The following is a 14,729-nucleotide window of genomic DNA, read 5'->3' on the forward strand; positions in this document are numbered from 1 at the left end:
ATAGCCTGCTTGCCCAGTGTCTATGGAGGGTGTTCCAACTGGACTCAGCCTCTTGACATGTCCTTCAGCTGCTCCACCTTCTGTGGGGACATTCTGGGCCAGTGGTCCAGAGAGCAGGATTGGAATGCAGGCACTCCTGGTGAACAAGGTGGGCAAATTTAAGCTTTCATTGCCTTGATGTCTTTGTCTGTAAAATGGGAATAATATCAGTGTGTCACAGGAGCTAAGTGTCACTAACTAGCAGTCACTGCTAACTATTTTTTTTTTAATTTATAAGCATTTATTTATTTATTTTTGAGACAGAGTTTTGCTCTTTTTGCCCAGGCTGGAGTGCAATGGCACGATCTCAGCTCACTGCAACCTCTGCCTCCTGGATTCAAGTGATTTTCCTGCCTCAGCCTCCCGAGTAGCTGGGACTACAGGCACGCGCCACCACGCCCAGCTGTTTTTGAATTTTTAGTGGAGACGGGGTTTCACCATGTTGGTCAGGATAGTCTCGCTCTCTTGACCTTGTGATCCGCCCACCTGGTTCTCCCAAAGTGCTGGGATTACAGGCGTGAACCATCATGCCTGGCCTAAGCATTTAATTATTTAGCAAATGCTCACTGCATGCCTGTTCTCACAACGTAAGACACGCCCCCGCCCTCCTGGGGCCCACTGTCTGGTGGAGAAAGCAGTCATGTGAGCAGATAATCACAACACGTGAGACATGTGCCCAAGAGGCTCAGGGCTCAAAGGGACCCAGTGTGACTTTCATGGTCCCCTTGCTCCAGAAAAAGTATTAAATATTGTGTTCATCAACTATGTCAGTATCCACAAGCCAGGCTGGATTACATCCATTTTTTCCCTTTTGATTAAAAATATAATTAAAATGTTTCCATGCGCCCCTAAAAATTCCTGGCCCTGGCCCTGGCCCTGGGCCTGCCATGCCTAGTGGAGAGTAGGCCTGGCCCTGACTCTCCTAACCAGACTTGGGGAGTCAGAGAAGCTGCTGGAGAAAGACACCTGAAGGGTAACATCACCCCGCTGCCCAGCCTTGCTCTGGTCTTTTTTTTTTTTTTTTTTTTTTGAGATGGAGTCCTGCTCTGTCGCCTGGCTGGAGTGCAGTGGCTCCATCTTGGCTCACTGCAACCTCTGCCTCCTGGGTTCAAACAATTCTCCTGCCTCAGCCTCGAGAGTAGCTGGGACTACAAGCGCATGCCAACATACCCAGCTAATTTTTTTTTGTATTTTTAGTAGAGACGGGGTTTCACCATGTTGGCCAGGATGGTCTTAATCTCTTGACCTCGCGATCCGTCCGCCTTGGCCTCCCAAAGTGCTGGCATTACAGGCGTGAGCTACCGCGTCTGTTTTTTTTTTTTGATCCTGCAGAGCAGGGGGAGTAACTGTCCTGCCCCCTCCCCTGCCAGGTGTCTGTGGAGGCAGAGGAGGTGGGAGGACCTTCTAGGCTGCTGGTTTTCACTGCAGTGTTGGTGTGGGTGTGGCCTGTGTGCCTTCCATGCCGGGACACTCAGCACCCAGCTGTCAGCACCGCAGCCTGCACAGTGTCACTCCGGGTGGTCTGCAGAGCAGCCAGAGGGCTGATGGGCCTTGGCCATGGCTGAGGGCAGTTGGGTCTGGGATCCCAGTTCATTCAGGCCTCCTTTGTGCCCACTGCCCCTCCCCCAGTGCCTCTGTTTCCCTAAGGACGGTGCTTCCCGACAGCCAGAATGTTCCAGGTGTGGGGAGTCTGGGCGGCTAGCCTTGGTGGCACAAGCTGGGGTGTGGAGGCTGCATGTGGGCAGCTGCCCAGCTTGGCCCTGCTGGTCAGTCGAGCACCTTGGGCGGCACCTCCCAGTGCCCTGTCCATGGACCTGTGCGTCATATGCACGACGGCCTGTGGCTGCCAGCCTGGGGCCTGCAGGGACTTGAGACACAGGATGTGGCTCAGCAGTAGGACTTGGTGGCCAGGAGCTGTGAACTGGAGAGGGCCGGCTTCTTGATGCTGAAGGGAGGGACGGGGGCGGGGGGCAGGATCAGCTGAGCCAGGGACCAGGGATGCCCCTCCCCTCCGTGTCCAGCAGAGGCTCACCTCCAGGTGGGTGTGAGAATGTGAGAGTGTGTGTGTATGAGAGTGTGTGACTGTGTGTGTGAATGTGTATATGTGTATGACTGTGTGTGGGGAGTGTGTGTGGGGAGTGTGTGAATGTGACAAATGTGTGTGAATGTGATGAATGTGTGAATGTTTATATGTGTATATGTGTGTGAATGTGTGTGTGCAAGTATGTGAATATGTGAGAATTGTGTGAGCACGTGTGAATGTGTGTGTGCGTTTGTGAATGTGAGAATTGTGTGAGCATGTGTGTGTGAATATGTGTGCAAGTTTGTGAATATGTGAGAATTGTGTGAGCATGTGTGTGTGTGCAAGTATGTGAATATGAGAATTGGGTGAGCATGTGTGGATGTGTGTGCAAGTGTGAATGTATTTGTGTGTGAATGTGTGTAAAGGTGTGTGTGAATGTGTCAGTGTGTGTGTGAACTGATGCTCTGACGACCTCTCCTCTGTTCCTTGGACTGGCTTCCCAAGCTTAGGCCACACAGGCTCTGAGGGTCCCATGGGTCATGGTCTCTCTCTCCTTTGAGTCTGGGGTGCTCAGAGCTCCCCTGTTTTTGCCTCCTTTTCTGTGCCCTGCTTCTTTTGTCGGTGACCCCATCCTCCTCCTCTGTTTGATTCTCAACAGCTTGGCTCTTAGCGCCAAGGTAGCTGCGGTGATTTGTAATTCAGGCAATTAATCTCCCCTTCCGGCCTCTGCCCTGCCCAGCCCCTACCCCACCTCAGCTCCCTCAGTGCCAGGTTCCTGCCCCCACCCCAGGCCTACCCAAGCCCTGCCCAGGACATGCTTTTTGGATCCCGACCCCCCTTCTTTCTTCCCCAGGCTCAAACAATTCCCCCTGGGAGCCCTTGGCACAGTCTCACCTCCTCCTTCGAGACAGAAGGGCCTCTTGTTACACTGTCCTCTTCCGCAGTAAGCTTCAGTCCCTGAACTTGACTCTGGATGGTTTCTGCAGCTTCCTGGCTGCCCCCTCCCCTCCCCTCCACTCCAGCCTCCACAAAGCTGCCAGGAGAATATTCCTGAAGCAGGGGCTGGACCCAGTCACCTGCCTGCAGCTGATCATTTGTGCACGGCTCGTCAGACCCACTGCCAAGTCCATGGCCTGGAGACCCCATTACATGGCCTCTATCTGCCCCTCTGCCTCATGGCCTCCCCTCCCCTCCTTCCCCTCTAACTGTGTGGAAAAGAATGAACACAGCAGGCTGGATGGAGACAAAGTCCTGTTTGCAAGGCTGACCCTGGGTTGGCATCTGGGAAGCTTGCTTTGGGGAGGATTCCCCCATTCCCGGAGACCAGCCCTTGGTGCCAGCACTGTTTCTACACAGTGTGTCCATGATGCACGCTGGCTTTCCTTCTGGGAGGCTGGAATTCTGGTATGTGCCAGGCAGAGGATGCGCATGTGACCAGCCCCCGGGACCAACTGCAGGCAGTGAGATTACATCCTGGTAACTCCACTAGGGGAAGTTTTTTTTTTCTTTTTTCTTTTTCTCTTTTTCTTAAACCTTTAAGCTCTGTTGGACTTTACGGAAGAAGATTCTTTTTTATTTTTTGAGACAGTCTCACTCTGTCTCCCAGGCTGGAGTTGCAGTGGTGAGATCTTGGCTCACTGCAACCTCTGCCTCCCAGGTTCAAGTGATTCTCCTGCCTCAGCCTCCTGAGTAGCTGGGATCACAGGCATGTGCCTCCACACCCGGCTAATTTTTGTATTTTCAGTAGAGATGGGGTTTCACCATGTCAGCCAGTCTGGTCTCGAACTCCTGACCTCAGGTGATCCACCTGCCTCAGCCTCCCAAAGTGTTGGGATTATAGGTGTGAGCCACCATGCCCAGCCAGTCCAAGGCTTCTTGACCAGAGCAGCTGAGGTGCAGGTTTCCCTGCCTTCTTGAATTTTTTTTAATCATTAGCAAGCCTTGAGAGTGTGTTTTAAACAAAGCCTGATGTTCATGCAGTCTTCAGGGAGAACCTCCCGTCTGTGAAGCAGAGAGACCCTGAGAGTCAAGCTGGTGAAAACGGGAGGAGACCTGGCCTGGTCCACATCTGGGTGGCAACACTACCCCAATGGACAGGGGTCAGGGACACCCCTCCTTCCACACTCTTGTGCTGGCAAAGACACCAGGCTGGGCAGCTGGGGAAAGAACCCAGGGCAGCTGAAAAACCACCCCGGCTTTGGCTGTTGGAAACACCCTCTGCTTTTTAGTCCTTGGGGTGGATGCTGCTGTTCCAACCCTCCGAAAGGACGCTGGGCGTCAGGGCCACAGGGCTCTGTAACTGGAGCCACCCTGGCCTCAGCCTCAGTGACCCTCTGCCCTGATGAGAACTAGAAGGGGACTGTGCCTGCAGCAGGATGGCCACCCCCAGCCCACCCAGCCATGCGTCAGGCGTGGGAGTGGGACACCCCAGAAGCTGCCACTTATGTATTACAGGACCTTGTCAGCCACCCCACCTCGGAGGACAAGAGTGCTTTGTGGGGTTTATAAAGGTTAAATGAAATTATTTTTATATCAAATGATTTTTAAAGAATCATTTAAAATTGATTTTAAATTATGACTCAGCTGGGTGTGGTGGCTGATGCCTGTAATCCCAGCACTTTGGGAGGCCGAGGAGGGGAGATCACTTGGGGTCAGGAGTTCAAAACCAGCCTGGTCAACACGGTGAAACCCCATCTCTACTAAAAATACAAAAATTAGCTGGTCGTGGTGGTGGCACCCGTAACCCGGCTACTCAGGAGGCTGAGGCAGGAGAATCACTTGAACCCAGGAAGTGGAGGTTACAGTGAGCTGAGATCGTGCCACTGCACTCCAGCCTGGGCGACAGAGCAAGACTATCTGAAACATAAATAAAATATTATGACTCAATGAATGAATCTGTGCTGCACATTTTAGGATCAAGAAGGGCTTGGGCTGTGTATCCCTGGGCCCTCCCCAGGCCTGAGACTCGGTGTCTGTGTCTAAAGTCCTGGCAACCTCACTTGTGGTGGTTCACAGATGTCACCAGGTCATGGCTGCTGACAGAGGACAGACACCCAGGGGAGGCCCTCACCTGCTCTCTCAGCACTCAGGAGAGATGAACTGGCCAGGCTGGTCTCGAACTCCTGACCTCAGGTGATACGCCTGCCTCAGCCTCTCAAAGTGCTGGGATTATAGGTGTGAGCCACTACGCCCAGCAAGTCCAAGGCTTCTTGACCAGGACAGCTGAGGTGGAGGTTCCCCCACCTTCTCACATTTTTCATCATTAGCACCTCCAGACACAGGTGCACACCTCCCCCCTACATAGATACATACAGAGATACACAAAGACGTAGACACACATACATTAGAGACACACAGACATGCTCAGATACATCGAAATGCACACACACACTCCTGAGGAGCCCTGCTAGGCCTTGGGACCTTGGGGGTTCCCAGGAAAAAGGTAGGAAAGGGGTAATAGTGGGGGGCTCCCCATTTAGCCCTTGTAGTTACTGTCACCCTGGAAGTGCTCAGGTTGGGAAAGTGTTGGGAATAGATATTCGGTGCCACAAAGAAAAATTAGCACTGAGACAAAGGATCTGTCAGCAACACAATTTTTACTTCCTGGACTGCAGAAGGGTCATACCAGGATGCACATCATCATGTAATGTCCTTCCAGTCTCTTCAGCCCTGCTTCAGACCTCTCCTCTTACTGTCCCCTGGCTGGGAACACAGACAGCTACATGGCCTGTTCCCTCCCTGGCCCTCTGTCCTGGAGTCCCACTGACGTCTGGATACCTTGGTGGAGGACAGGGACACTCACAATAGGCCAGGGACGGCTATCGCTGGTCCTGGGTGAGGGGCCACTACAGCACGCCTTCCACAGCCCCAAATACAAGATTCTGCACCTGCCAGACGGCCGTGTGACCGTGGGCGCAGCTTCACCTCCTAAGACTTTGGCTCCTTCATCTGCTAAAAGTGGGACAGTGGCCAGGCGTGGTGGCTCATGCCTGTAATCCTAGCACTTTGGGAGGCCAAGGAGGGCAGATCACAAGGTCAGGAGATCAAGGCCATCCTGGCCAACATGGTGAAACCCTGTCTCTACTAAAATATAAAAAATTAGCCAGGCGTGGTGGCACAAGCCTGTAGTCCCAGCTACTTGAGAAGTTGAGGCGGGGAAGCACTTGAACCCAGGCGGCAGAGGTTGCAGTGAGCCAAGATCACGTCACTGCACTCCTGCTTGTCGACAGAGCAAGACTCCGTCTCAAAAAAAAAGTGAGATAGTGTGACGTCTGCCTTGAGAGGCTGTGAACAGGCCAGAATGAGAACATGGCTCAGGGCTCTGCACGCGCCTGACCTCCCTTCCTCCCCTGGCTTCCTTCCCCAAATGGCTCATGAGGAGGCCATTCTAAAATCGGGGGAAATGGGCCTGGGGTCCCTCAAGAACACTGGGCTTTGAGCCTACTCTGAAGTTACTTTTCGGCATTAGCTGTGTGACCCTGGCAGGATACCTGGCCGACGTTTCCCTGCCCTGTCTCCTCAGGTGCACCCATAGATGCATGTGATTCTAGAGGGATGCTCCTGGGAGTGGATTTTTTTGGGGGAGGAGGTCAAAGCACAGAGCAGGGCAGGATCCCTTCTCAGGGTGAGTGTAGGCTTGTGGGGTGGGATTCTGCTCTAGAGGTGACATTCCCAGCCACAAGAAGGAAGCTGAGGCTGGATGAGGTGGCTCATGCCTGTAATCCCAGCACTTCGGGAGGCCAAGGCAGGTGGAGCACCTGAGGTCAGGAGTTTGAGACCAGCCTGGCCAACATGGTGAAACCCCGTCTCTACTAAATTAAAAAAGAAATTAGCCAGGCATGATGGCATATGCCTGTAATCCCAGCTACTCGGGAGGCTGAGCCAGGAGAATCGCTTGAACCCAGGAGGTGGAGGTTGCAGTGAGCTGAGACTGCACCATGGCACTCCAGCCTGGTCAACAAGAGCAAAACTCCATCTCAAAAAAAAAAAAAAAAAAAAAAAGGAAGCCAAGAGAGGCTGGCCTGCCTGCATTTTCCCTAAGCCCAGATGCTGGGGCCTGTGCTGGCTACAGGGGCAGGGAGCCCCCTTCTCCTGCAGGGAGCTCAGAACTGCCCCACTTTAGGCAAACCTAAGTGAAGAATCCGAAGGGACTGTGGAGGGAATGCTGGGATGTTCCCCAAAGCTTCCTGTCCAATTCCATCACCTTATCCCCTGGGGGAAGAGGATGAACCAGTCACCCTGACATGAGCTCCCAGAGAGGCACCCAGCATGGACAGGGGCATTGGGGCATTGAGATTTGGGCACCCAGGCAGGAGCTCTTGGAATAACCCTCTGATATACAAGCCCTTGGAGGGTGGTGGCAGGAGCAGTGGGAGGAGGGGGTGGGTGGTGATTGCCAACAGGGCCGCCAGGTCCCAGGTGTCTCCCTGACCAGGACTCGAGCCCCTTCCCCTCTGCCCTCAGGAGCCCTGCGAGACCTGAAGTACTGAGCGGCGGCACAGGGTGGGCTCGGAGCGGGAAGAGGACGCACTGGGGCCCGCAGGCCTGCAGCTGCAGTGAGGTATGGACCCACCTGCTCTGAGGTGGTTGCTCCAGGACCTACACAGGTAGGGCATGTAGCAGGTGCTCAATAAGTATCTGTGGTGGGGCAAGTTGGCTCATACACTTAATCCCAGCACTCTTGGAGACTGAGGCGGCCTGACAGTTTCTCCACTTCCCTGCACAAAACCCAGCACTTCAGCCTGACCTGCAAGGCCCAGCATGGCCTGGTCCCACTGCCTCTCAGCAGCGCCCAGCTCCAACCCTCAAGTCTGGGGACTCAGGAGCAGTGAGATCCAAGCCAAGTCGCCAGAATCACCAAGACAGGCCCTACCCAGCTCCACTTCCACATCAACGGGGGTGACCAGCCCTGGCTAATATGGCGAAACCCGGTCTCTACTAAAAATACCAGAATCAGCTAGGCATGGTGGTGCATGCTTGTAATCCCAGCTACTCGGGAGGCTGAGTCAGGAGAATCACTTGAACCCGGGAGGCGGAGGTTGCAGTGAGCTGAGATCGTGCCACTGCACTCCAGCCTGGATGACAGAGCGAGACTCTGTCTCAAAACAAACAAAAACAAACAAACAACAAACATTTGTGATTGCAGAGAAGGAAGTCAGGCCTGACTTGAAGCCATCATGCCTTTTCTCACTTGGGCCCAATGAGTGTGAAGAGGCTGAGCCTCAGAAAAGGGTGAGGTGAGACTCCCAGTGCCCTCCCAGCAGGCCCCTGCAACTCCAGTCCTCCCAGCGTCTCCCGGGGTCCTCCCAGGACTTGGCCAGCCCTCCCAGCGTCCTCCCAGCGCCCTGTTGGTGAGCCATGTTATGCCCACATGTGGCCACGAGAGGTCGCCCCGTGCCGCCGGCTGCAGTGGGACTCTGCGTGGTGGAGGAAAGCGCTCATCTTGGAGAAACAGCAGGATGGGGCCAGGGCAGAGTTGGACGATTGTACCATCCGGAGGGGCAGAGCTGCAGGGAGCCCCGAGGTTCCGCTGAACAGCACACTGAAAAGGGGCCCCTTGGGGTACAGAGGAGAGATGGGCCCAGAGAGGGGGTGGCTGGCCCCAGAGACACACAGCAAGCCCATGGCACAGCTAGAGGGTCTCCCACCCAGGCCCTCACCTCCTCACCTCCTGGGTTTGAAGAGGGCCTGCTGTGGTTGTGGCACATCATGGTCAGCCTTGGCTGAGTTCCCAAGACTTCTGGACTGCAAGGTGGAGATGAGGTCAGAGAGGACAGGGCTAGGGACAGGGAGCATAGGCTGGGGGCCGAATTGGTGACCCGAGATCACAATATCCTCCCTCACTGGGTTGGGGGGCCTGCAGGTCATGCTGGTCACCCCTGTTGATGTGGAAGTGGAGCTGGGTAGGGCCTGTCTTGGTGGTTCTGGCGACTTGGCTTGGATCTCACTGCTCCTGAGTCTCCAGACTTGAGGGTTGGAGCTGGGTGCTGCTGAGAGGCAGTGGGACCAGGCCATGCTGGGCCTTGCAGGTCAGGCTGAAGTGCTGGGTTTTGTGCAGGGAAGTGGAGAAACTGTCAGCTGGTAGTCAGGCCTCATTGACCAGTATGGTCCTTCTGGTTATCGTCAGGCGAGCAGCAGGTGGGGGCTGCATTAGGAGGCACTGCTCTCTGTGTCTATAGCATAGCTTGAGGCCCAGCTCCATCCTTGACTAGCAGAGCAGGTTACTGGCTCTCGGAGTTGGAAAAAGGGGCCTGTGTCCGGGTGTGGTGGCTCATGCCTGTAATCCCAGCACTTTGGGAGGCCGAGGTGGGTAGATCACCTGAGGTTGGGAGTTCGAGACAAGCCTGACCAACTTGGAGAAACCTCGTCTCTACTAAAAATACAAAATTAGCTGGGAGTGGTGGCACGTGCCTGTAATCCCAGCTACTCAGGAGGCTGAGGCAGGAGAATTGCTTGAACCCGGGAGGTGGAGGTTGTCATGAGCCTAGATTGTGCCATTGCACTCCAGTCTGGGCAACAAAAACAAAACTCCGTTAAAAAAAACAAAACAAACAAACAAAAAAAACCACAGCAGCCTGTGTTCCTCAGGCCTGGCCCTGTGACATCCCTCTCCTGTGGCTCCCTGTGGGCCCAATACCACATGTGTCTCCCCACCCAGCCCCGTCTTCAGCGCTGTGCACTCCTCACCCAAAGCTCATTGGCTGCAGTGCCCCGACCCCCCTCATCTCCTCCAGACCCAACTCAAACGTCCCTTCCTCTAAGACGGCCTCCCGGCTAGCCCTGAGCATCAAGGCCTCCACTCCTCTGGGCTCCCTGGCACTTCCAGCCTGTGGGAACTCAGTGGTCATGTTGGCCGAGTCTGCAGTCAAGGCTCCTGTGGGCAGGGACAGGCAGTATCTGGCCATTCCAGCTTCCAGCAGCAAATACAATGTTCAAAAGAGATGGAGAGGAAGGGAAAAGAAGGGACAAAGGGGACAAAGAAACTGGCTGAGACCCTGTCCTGGAGTCCCTAAGTGTCCAAGCTCTACAGGACTCATGCAGCCCCCTTGCTTCTCACCCTGCTGGGGGCCGGAGGGGCTTAGCTCCAGCCAGGGCACCCAGCACTCTCCTGGGGTCTGACCTGCTGGAGCCTCATTGAGGAGAAGATGGAGCTGGACTCTGGAATAAGCATCACAGGATGTGTGCCTGCCCTGAACAAACCTCCGAAGACGCCAGCCCCTCACCAACATGCTACTTACTGCCTTCTTCAGCTCCACGGGGTCCCAGAGCTGGGGCAAGGACCATCCAGCCCCATCCCTGAGATGCCCCTCCCCCTGAATCCTCTATGCTCTCATTTCACAGTGGCATTTACGATGTCCGGTGGGTGGCCGCACATGGTTACCTTCCCCCATTCAGCACCCTCTCTCCATCCTGGCCCAGGCTCCCTGCCCCCCAGCCCACCCCCTGGGGGGCAGCTGCACCTGCCATGTGGGTGCTGTCACCTCCTTCAAAACCACCCATTTCCACACCCTGACTCAGCCAATGAAGCTCACAAAGGTCTGACCCCTGCCTGCCTTTCCAGAGGCATCTCTCACGACCCCTTGCCCACGTGGCTCCCTTGCCCTGGCTGAACCAAATGTCCTTGTTTTTTTTCTCTCTCTCTTTTGATGGAGTCTCAGTCTGTTGCCCAGGCTAGAGTGCAGTAGTGTGATCTTGGCTCACCGTAACCTCTGCTTCCCAGGTTCAAGCAATTCTCCTGCCTCAGCCTCTGGAGTAGCTGGGACTATAGGCACACGCCACCACGCCTGGCTAATTTTGTATTTTTAGTAGAGACAGGGTTTCATCATGTTGGCCAGGCTGGTCTTGAACTCCGAACCTTAAGTGATCCACTGGCCTCAGCCTCCCAAAGTGCTGGGATTACAGGCATGACCATCGTGCCCGGCTCTGAAGAAGTCATTTCCATCCATCTACCCATCTACTCACCCATCCACTCATCTACCCATCTACCCATTTACCCACCAATCCACCTATTCATTCCTCCACCCACCCACCCATCTATCTACCCACCTATTCATCCATCCACCTACCCATTCACTCATCTACCTATGCTCACCCACACACCCACCCACCCATCTATCTACCCACCTATTCATCCATACATCCATGCACCCACCCACTCATCCATCCATCTACCCATTTATCCATCCATCCACCCATCCATTCATCCATACACTCATCCATTCACCTATCTATTCACTCATCTATTCATCCAGCCACTCACCCATCCATCCATCCACCCATCCATCCATCCACCCACCCATCCATCCCTCCACCCATCCATCCATCCACCCATCCACCCATCCATCCACCCATCCACCCATCCATCCACCCATCCACCCATCCATCCACCCATCCCCCATCCCTCCGCCCATCCACTTATCCCTCTGCCCATCCACCCATCCCTCCGCCCATCCACCCATCCCTCCACCCACTCACCCACCTATTCTTTCATTCACTCGCTTGTTAGTCACAATGCATTTCCAATTCATATCAGTCCCTGACCCAGTCATTACTGATGCACCTCTTGGAGAAATCTATTCCATCCATCCACCCATCCATTTATCTATCCATCCAGCCTCTCATCTTCCCACCCACCCATCCCCCTACCCATCCATTCATACTTTCATTCACTCACTTGCTAGCCACAATGCATTTTCAATTCATATCAGGCCCTGGGCTAGGCATCAGGAATGCACAGAGAGATATGACAGCCGCAGCCATCAAATAAATAAAGCATAGCAGGTATAGACACCATGACAGAAGATGTGGCACCGTGGGGACACAACGCGACTGTGTGTCGGGGGTGCAGCAGGGAAGGGGTTCTGGAGGAGCTGGTATCACTCTGAGCTGCTGATGTGCAGTGGAGACCTGAGGGCTGCCCCCCGACTCTGGCATGTCAATGTCACATGTTCTCTGACGCTGTCTCCCTACTGTTAGGGGAGGGAGGCACATCATGGAAACTTCCAGGCTGCTTCACTGGCCATTTTGAGACTGGAAGGACAAACGCAGTGTGGACCCTGCTGGGTCAACGGCCAGGACTTCACACACAGTGGCTGTTGGGATTGTCTTTCTGGATTCTGGATGAAACAGGGTTTGTCCCAGCCACCTGGAGCCCTTGGTCACTGGATCAGGTGCGTGTGCATGTGTGGCCACCCTGCCTCTCCTGCTTTGGCTCTGAAGGGGCCTAGTGCCTATGGGGGCTTAGATGTGATAACCTATCTACCTGACACAGCCCAGCCTTCCAGACTCCCAAGCCTCACACCCAGAGTGGAGGCTCAAGGAGGGGATGGCTCCCCAAAGCCCCTGACCCTAATCCTTGATCAGCCCTTCCAACTTAAAAGCACACTCAGGCCAGACATGGTGGCTCATGCCTGTAATCCCAGCAATGTGGGAGGACGAGGTGCGTGGATCATGAGGTTAGGAGTTCGAGACCAGCCTGGCCAATATGGTGAAACCCCTAAAAACAAAACAAGGAAAAAAATTAGCCAAGTGTGGTGGTGCACACCTGTAGTCCCAGCTACTCAGGAGGCTGAGGCAGGAGAACCGCTTGAACCTGGAGGCAGAGGTTGCAGTGAGCCAAGATTGTGCCACTGCAGGGCCGTTTCCTGGGGGCCCTACAGTAACTCTGGGAAGCAGGCATAGAGGGAGCTGTGAATCCTATCTTGGAGGTGACGAAACTGAGATCTGAGAAGCAAAGTGGCTTGTTCAAGCTGGCAGGCAACCCTGGAGAGGGTTAGGAGCTGTTACAGGCCTGCGGGGAACCCTGGCTCTGCCACTTATGGTGGCTCTCCTCATCTGTACAAGGGGGATTTCAAAGGCACCTGCTCATGGAATGGACGTACACACTAGAGACGGAGCTGGTGAAAGGCTTGGTGCTGTGCCTGGCACCATTGAGGAATCTAATAGTTTGGGAATATTATTCAAAACAATTGAGTCTTCTGCCTTCTAGGCATGCTCTCCTCCCACCCCCACGGCTTTTCTAAGGATTGGAGATAGCAGCTGCCAGTGGGAGGTGGTTGCTTTAAATACAAGATAAGGAGAACGAAAGGAAATTAGGACAGCGTGGTGGCTTTTGTGGCTACACTTTGACAACCCCTCAAACCTGGACACAATCAGACGCTGCCTGCTTCTGCGCCTAAGGAGCTGAGCCTCTGCTGCACAGACCTCACTCCTGCTGCGGTGAGTGGGAGGGGCACACTGATTTGAGCTGGCCCCCCACAGCCCAAGGGCACACCCCCTGCCTACCTGTAGGATCTGTCCTCTGGAGAACAGGAAGTAGGTTAAGCAAGATGCCGGGTTTCTCTGCACCTCTTCCAAGGCAACATGAAATATTTACCAGATTTCTCCACAGGCCACACAGAGGGCTTCAAAGATGGTGGTCCCTGCAACAGCACGTGCACTTCGACAGACGTCATGGGGCCTCGTGGCCAAGCCCTCCCTCTCTACCTTCTCATGCTGACTGGCTCAGCACCCCTCACTCTTGGGAGGCCTGTGGCTCTGGAGTCCCAGCAAGGGGACTGATGGTTCATTCCCTTTGATCTGGCCTGGGCACTCACTGCTGTCCCAGGCAGAGGGACAAGCCCTGGGGCTGGGGCCTGTGACTCCCTCTAGACATGTCCGGACAAGGTTGCCGATTTCCCCCACACTGGTTCTGGCTGGGCCCAGCAGAGGGGACTGGGGTGTTAGTGGGGCCCTGCTCCCCACACAGCAGGCGGCAGCAAAGAGGTGGGGTTGGTGGCAGGCCTGTGGTTGCTGCTTCCACTATAAACACTGGAACTGCTGTGGAGGGTGCAGGGGAGGGCCGAGGATGGCGGGGGAAGCAGCTAGATGATAAACTAGAAGATGGATGGCCCAAGGCGCCCCTGGGGAGTCCCGCTGTCTGTGGGGCCCAGGACAGGAGAAAAATGGACAGAGGTCTGAGAATGCCGCATGTGCGGAAGAGTGGGGACGATCCAGGCAGGCAGCCCAGGTTCAAGTCCCGGCTGCAGCTGCCTCCTGGCTGGACCTTGGGCCAGATACTCCATCCTCCAAGCTTGGATTTCTCCATTTGTAAATGGCAACAGCAACTCCTAATGTTGAGCTCTGTTGAGTTACACATCCAGGTCCTGAGGGAGAAGCCTCCTTCCTCCTGCGCCCCAGCAACCCCTTCACCTTCAGCGCATCCTGTCTCCCACCCTGCACCCTCTCCCAACCACAGCTACTGCCCGACTTCTCTGAACCCCTCGGGAGCTTCCCGGAGCCACCGCTCTGCAGCTGCTGCTCCCTCAAACAACAGTAACTTCCCCTCCCCACCCCTCCCTGGGAAACTGCCAAGGCCTGGTTCAACGCCACCTCTGTGAAGCCTCCCCAGTCCCCTACTGAGAGAATCTCTTCTCTGAACTTCAGATTCCCTGAACCCCACCTTCTCTCTTCTGGCAAATGAGTCTGTCTCGCTTTTCTGTTCCTGGGTCTGGCCCTCAGTAGCCTGCATGGTGGCTGGCAGGACGGTGCCTCCTCCATGTCACGGCTCTCTCGTTTCAGCCCATCATCAAACGCTTACTGAATGCTCCGGGCAGCGAGGGCCCTGGAAGGCCACGGTGACCACGTCTGGCTTGGGTCTTGGGGAGTGGAGCCACCAGGGCCAAGGAAA

This window comes from Callithrix jacchus, chromosome 1 (assembly GCF_049354715.1).
Source record: "Callithrix jacchus isolate 240 chromosome 1, calJac240_pri, whole genome shotgun sequence".
Lineage (NCBI taxonomy): Eukaryota > Metazoa > Chordata > Mammalia > Primates > Cebidae > Callithrix > Callithrix jacchus.